A 6,703-nucleotide genomic window follows, 5' to 3' on the forward strand; every position below is an offset into this window, starting at 1 on the left:
GTGCGTCGTGGCCACGCCTGTAGAATAACGCGCTATGATTGGCTGGTGCGGTTGTCTGTCAAGTGGGCGGGATTTAAAGGGCCAGGCGTGTGCAAAATAATTCCTAGAAATAGAATAAAGCGGGTAGAGTGACAATGAAATGGGAATGCCATTTCAGAAAATACGGCATGCACCACATGAGATCAGCACAAAAGAACTGAAGAGTTATATAGAAACCTATTCAAAAGACAAATCCATACGTATGAAGACTAAAACATTCTCCGATTACAATTGATACCTTAAAACTACACTGTAAAAAAAAATATGATCAGTGAGTTATGACAACATATGTTTCTACATTGCTTTAACTCATAAAAATTAGCTAAAGGAACTCTCCACTTTTTTTGAAAATAGGCTCATTTTACAAGTCCCCTAGAGTTAAATAGTTGAGTTTTACCGTTTTTTAATCCATTCAGCCGATCTTTGTATCTGGCGGTAGCACTTTTAGCATAGCTTAGCATACATCATTGATTCTGATCAGTCCATTAGCATCTCATTCAAAAACTGACCAAAGACACTTTCAATATTTTTCCTATTTAAAACGTGACTCTTCACATCGTGTGCTAAGACCAACTGAAAATGAAAAGTTGCGATTTTCTACACCTATATGGCTAGGAACTACTTTCTCATTCCTGCGTAATAGTCGCGGATCTTCGCGGGCGTACCATGGCTGCAGCAGCGCAATGATATTACAGCGCCTGAAAGTAGCCCCCAGCTAGGTAACTTTCAATGTGATCAAAGTTTGTGTAGTTGCAGAGAGAGTTACAGGCTTGCAGCCGACAAATTGTGTTGTGGATTTACCTGTGTGATTAGCCATGGCTCTGTGTGTTGTAAAGGGCTGTGATAGTAAGTCGAAGGTGTAAACTACCACCATGCTTCACAGAATACCAACAAATCATTGCGCCGCTGCAGCCATGGTACGGCCGCGAAGATCCGCGACTATTACGCAGGAATGAGAAAGTAGTTCCTAGCCATATAGGTGTAGAAAATCGCAACTTTTCATTTTCAGTTGGTCTTAGCACACGATGTAACTGTAGAAGAGTCAAGTTTTAAATAGGAAAAATATTGAAAGCATGCTAAAAGTGCTACCGCCAGATACAAAGATCGGCTGAATGGATTCAAAAACGGTAAAACTCAACTATTTAACTCTAGGGGACTTGTAAAATGAGCCTATTTTCAAAAAAAAGTTTAATTTTCAACTTTTTTTCAAGTTATATATTTTTTTTAATTCGGTTTAATGTGATTTAAGTTGAAATAACTTAAACATCCAAGTTGATTGTACTTGTAAAATTTTAAGGGCGCAACTTTTTTTTTTTACAGTGTATGTGGGTTAAAATAAATTTGCTTTTGTTGTAAAAATCAATAAAATAAAGTATTCATATTATTACAGTAGTACAGGCTATGTTGAATAAAGTATAAAATAAAGTAACAACATTTCTAGCCTATTAAATGGCATCAGAAATGCTCTAGTCAAGCTCAGATGCGTAAACTATTAACTATTGAGAGAACAAAGAAAGAACATGATGGAAACAGAGTTAAAGTTCATTGCTCAGGCCTTACAAGGCTTGTTCATTACACTGTTTTTATACTTTATTGGGAAACACTTTATTTTACAGTGTCCTTGTTACATACTTATAATATCAATAAATTGTGTATAATACACGCAAAAACCTTCAACCAAAGCCTAATCCAACCCTAACCCTATAGTAAGTACATGTTGTTAATATTATATGTATAATATTATTTATATAATACTCATTACTTAAATATATAATTACACAGTAACACAGTCACCTTAAAATAAAGTATAACCCTTTATAGTAACAAATACTGATACACATTTTATACACATTGTCACAAAAAGCTCGAGCTTACTCACTCAACGCTAAACAGAGTTTTATAAAGCTCTCAGATGAAAAGTCAGTCCATTTGCTTGCAATTAATAATACAGGCCACATTTGTTGCATAAACCCAAAAAAATAAAAATATTTTGATATAAATCAGATAACTTTTTATTGTCATTAGGCTATTATTATTCTTTTACATGTATTTATTCATTCAGCAGTGCTGAACAATGAGCTTTAACATAAAGAATATTGAAAAAAAAAATGTTTTGTCTTCATGCAACATCAAACATAACACAAACTACATTAAAATACCTCACACCAAACCTACAAATATAAGAAAACAACAAGAAAACGACGAAAATATGATGGTGCAGAAAAATGTGAAGGATATGTATTTCACCTTCCCCTGTTGGAGCAATACTGTATCATGGGTAATTCCCAGTCAGTGTGTTCTACTAGCACTATGGTGTTGTTTTCCCAACAAAAATGATGTCACTTCCTCGAGGATGATGTCAGCTGACGTTTAGGGAAGGACTAACAGGATGGAAAGTGATAGTCTGTTGAGGACATGGGACATATAGATCACAGGACTGACCAACAGATTAAACACCAATCAAAAGAAACATATTTCATAATAGCAATTATGCTTCATGTTAAGTGTGCCCTTTATGGTACAGCGTTGCCATACACTGTAAAAAAAGAAAAGTTGACATAACTTAAAATTGTAAGGCAACTTGCTGCACAGCTTTTTGAGTTTACTCAACTTTTACACAAAGTAGTTCACTCAACTCAATTAACTGAGTAAGGTCACATTTAAGATCTTTTGTTCAGCTGATTGAGTTTTTATCTTTTTGTGTTGAAAATTGTTTATTTTTTATGTCACCATAATGGTGATCAGTGTTTTCTTTAGTTGGGCAGTTTGACGACTTTTTAATGTTAGTGTTTCTCTAACATCTGAATAAGAATATAATTGTGTAGTGGTTTATTTCACTGATTTTATGACTTTGATTTCACTGATTTTTATGAGTTTAATATGAGCAATATACTATTAAATTTGTTTAATTGTGATTCTAGTAAAGATCCAGCACGGTTTTAATCGGAAAAGCTGAATAAGGTTTAAAACCAATTGTTGCACTTTGGCCTCCTGTAAGATTTACTCCCACAGACATAATCAGCCTATGAATCTCAACAATGGTGACATGCTTCATGCCGCAATGCATGCTGGGAACCATGGATGAGTTTTGCATGATGCACCCAGAATGCATTGTTAACTTGTTGCAACTTGTATGTTAACTTGCAATTACAAATCAAATTTACAATTAATACTAGGTTGGTCCAACAATTGTTGAACCAACTTCTTTTCACTGGTTAAGCCAACTTTTTTGCATTTAATTGTCCAGTTAACTCAAACATAATTAGTAGCCTACATTTTTGTGAGTTGGATTTTTTACAGTGTATGCTAACAATTAATTTCTACTCATTTCCTTATTATTCAAAAAAAACCCCAATAAATTGCACTATGGGAATTAAAAGGGCAGGCCTTAAGGTAGGCAATGATGTGCTGTTTTTAAGTCAAATGACATTTGAATGGTCACCCCCACACGGAAGACGCCTGTTGAAGTGCTCCAGAAATTGCTCGATTAACCTAATTTCTAAACATCTCGTCTCAAGGTTGTTGTTTTTTTGCAGCATCTTTGATAAGTAAATTAGATATTTTTAATCACAAATCAACTTTTTCTAATATAGTTTTACTGTAAATTGAGAAAATATCAATGTTGCCATATGGCAACGCTGTACCACATTGGAATTGCAGTCATGTGTTTCCCCATTGGGATTATTTATACATAGTAGCATCAACAATATATTTGCAGTTATTTAAAGTGTTTATTGTAGTAAAGTTGTGTTTATGTATAAGTAACACAATTATTTCTTCTTTTCAGAAAACAAATAAAGCAATATTTTACGGAAAGGGCAATAGGAAGAGAGCAGAGTTAGCTCTTCCATGTGATGAGAGTGAGGATGAGTTAGCCAAATTATAGGGAACGATAGGGATTAAAAGATAGGGATCTACTTATTTTTGGTTTCCATGAGTCCCAATTATATACAATTTCTAAAAGAAATGTGCTTGCATTTAACCGAGGCGGAAAGTATAGTGAAGTATTCTTACCTTCTACTCAAGTACATATTTCAAGTACACTGTAAAAAATCCAACTTATGTTTTGTATGACAAATTAAGCTTTTAAAGTTTATTCAACTATTTAACATGAAAAAAAGTCTATACAACTAACTGACCCTAAGTTGAGAAAACTCAAAATGTTCTGTAGCTGGTTGCCTTAAACTTTTAAGTTTTCTCAACTTTTTTTTTTTTTACAGTATGCAGCCTACTCTATCAGTGTTTTTCTTTAGAAAACTTTCACTTTACAACATTCCAAAGCATAATACTTTTTATACCATAGTACTTTTTACTGCACTCCATTTCGTAAATTAAAGGTTTTTTCCCTTTAATACTTAATTACATTAAAAATGTAGTACTTTCTTACTTGTAAGTAAAACATTGAATTACTTTTACTCGAGTAAAAGTAAGAAATTACTACATTTTTAATGTAATCAAGTATTACATGATATTCAATATGAAACGTAGTGCAGAAATATTATGTTTTGGAATGTTGAGAAGTAAAAGTTTTCCAAAGAAGAACACTGATAAAGTGCATATACTTGAAAAATAAAATTACTTGGAAAGTAAAAATACTTCACTACTGTTCGCCCCTGGCATTTAAATAGAAAACAAAATCATAATTTTATAGAAAAACTACTTGTTTGACCATTTTCCATTGTGGTACAGCGTTGCCATATGCCATATACCCCCCTACAAATTGTTTGGTCTGTATGATTGAAGCTATTTCATGTAAAAATAAATACAAATACAATAAAAATAATACAAATATTTCATGGTTAGTGCAGCACCCAACATTCACTCAAGCCAAAGTAAAATTATATTCAATTTTTTTTTTTTTGAACTCATACAAATAAATTTGGCTTAGAAATAAGAAATTAATTGCAATGCTTTGTTTGTTTGTTTACTTCTGTGAATAAATATCAGAGAGCAATAACTAGCCTATAACCAGAAGAATATATAAACCAGAAATAAAAAGATGGAATAAATGAGATATAAACCAGAAAATACTTTTATTATTGTTATTATTTTACATTTATTTATTCATTCATTCAGCACTTTCCAATAGGCTACATGTAGGCCTAGTTCAAAGTGCTGATAAAATAAAAAAGTAATACATTATATCATTTATTTTAAAAAAATTATATAGGCTAAAATGTATAAATATTTATATATAACATATATAAATGATATAAAATGTATTACTATTTGTATTTTGAAGATTTGGTGTGATGTTTTGGTGCGACCTCTATTATTATCATTGTATTCGAGGACACGTGAAATAACTGAAGATTTAGCACGATAGAGTTATAATTATAACTAAATATGTGAGAATAAATGGGTTTAGAATAATACACGCTTTTGTACAGCTGGGTAAATATTGATTACTTTGTGACCAGAGGAAATTCTCTTAAAAAATCGTTATCAAATGAGACGGTGGTCACGTGGTACTTGTTACCTTACACAACGATTGTAGGACGGACAAATCACAGCCATGTGTGAATACTGAAATATTATTAGATGATAAAGTAATGAATGGAGATTTCTATGGCAGATTTAAATTTGAATGTAAATGCAATAACATATTTAAGCGATTACACTTTTTTAGAATAACAATCCGGCAAAACAGCGCCCACTGGAGGAATAATAGAGGTTTGCGTGACAATGCTGCCATCTACTGCATGAAGAGAGAAGAGCCTCTAACATCCCTTACTAACACTTTCTATTTCTATTTTTTTCATATATATATATATAACTTGTTATGTGTACTGTGCTAGACTGGGAGTCACAGCACTTACTTCTATTGTTGCTTCTATTGTTCTCCTCATTTGTAAGTCGCTAAAAGTGTCTACTAAATGATTGAATGTAAATGTTAGAATAATAATAATACATATAAGAATGGGATGTCATTAAAGTTTGTGTACATGTAAAGGCAGGCGTCCCAAACTTTTGGCAATATTTATGTATATGAGGAAAACTTCCCTATATAAACCAGGAATACTTAGCTGGAATAAATTAGATATAAATCAGAAGCAACTTGTATTTTTATTATTATTATCATTATTGTTATTATTTTACATCATTCATTCAGCACTTTAAACTACATGTAGACCAAAGTGTTGAACAGTCAGCTTTAAGATAACATACTGCAACAACATAAAACATGGCCTATATATAAAAACTAAATAAATAATATATAGTTTATATATAAACTATTACTATTTTCAATTTGGAGGTTTGGTGTGATGTGTTATAATAATGGTGGCAGCTCTATTATTATTATTCTTATTATTATTCGAGGTGGGGTCACCGAACATTTAGCACGAAAGAGTTATTATTATTATTTCCAAATATTTGAGAGTAAATGGGCAGAGATCCTGAGTTTCGGGGTCTGCCAAACACTCTTTGCATGTCTCATACAGCTGGGTAAACATTGACGCTGGTTACTTGCCCACACATGGACTCCCAGCTCAACGAAAGACCCCCTGGATGCTGCAGATTTAAGAGCTTTAAGAGTTCTTGGCACTATTTGTGTGTGAGGGATAAATTCTCATACACGTTCTATATTTCAGGTAGCCAATCACAATCCTGGTTTTGAGGACCATAACCACTTACATAAGCTGCACAATGTGTCTTACAACAT

The sequence above is a fragment of the Gobio gobio genome (assembly GCF_949357685.1).
Source record: "Gobio gobio genome assembly, chromosome: 18".
Lineage (NCBI taxonomy): Eukaryota > Metazoa > Chordata > Actinopteri > Cypriniformes > Gobionidae > Gobio > Gobio gobio.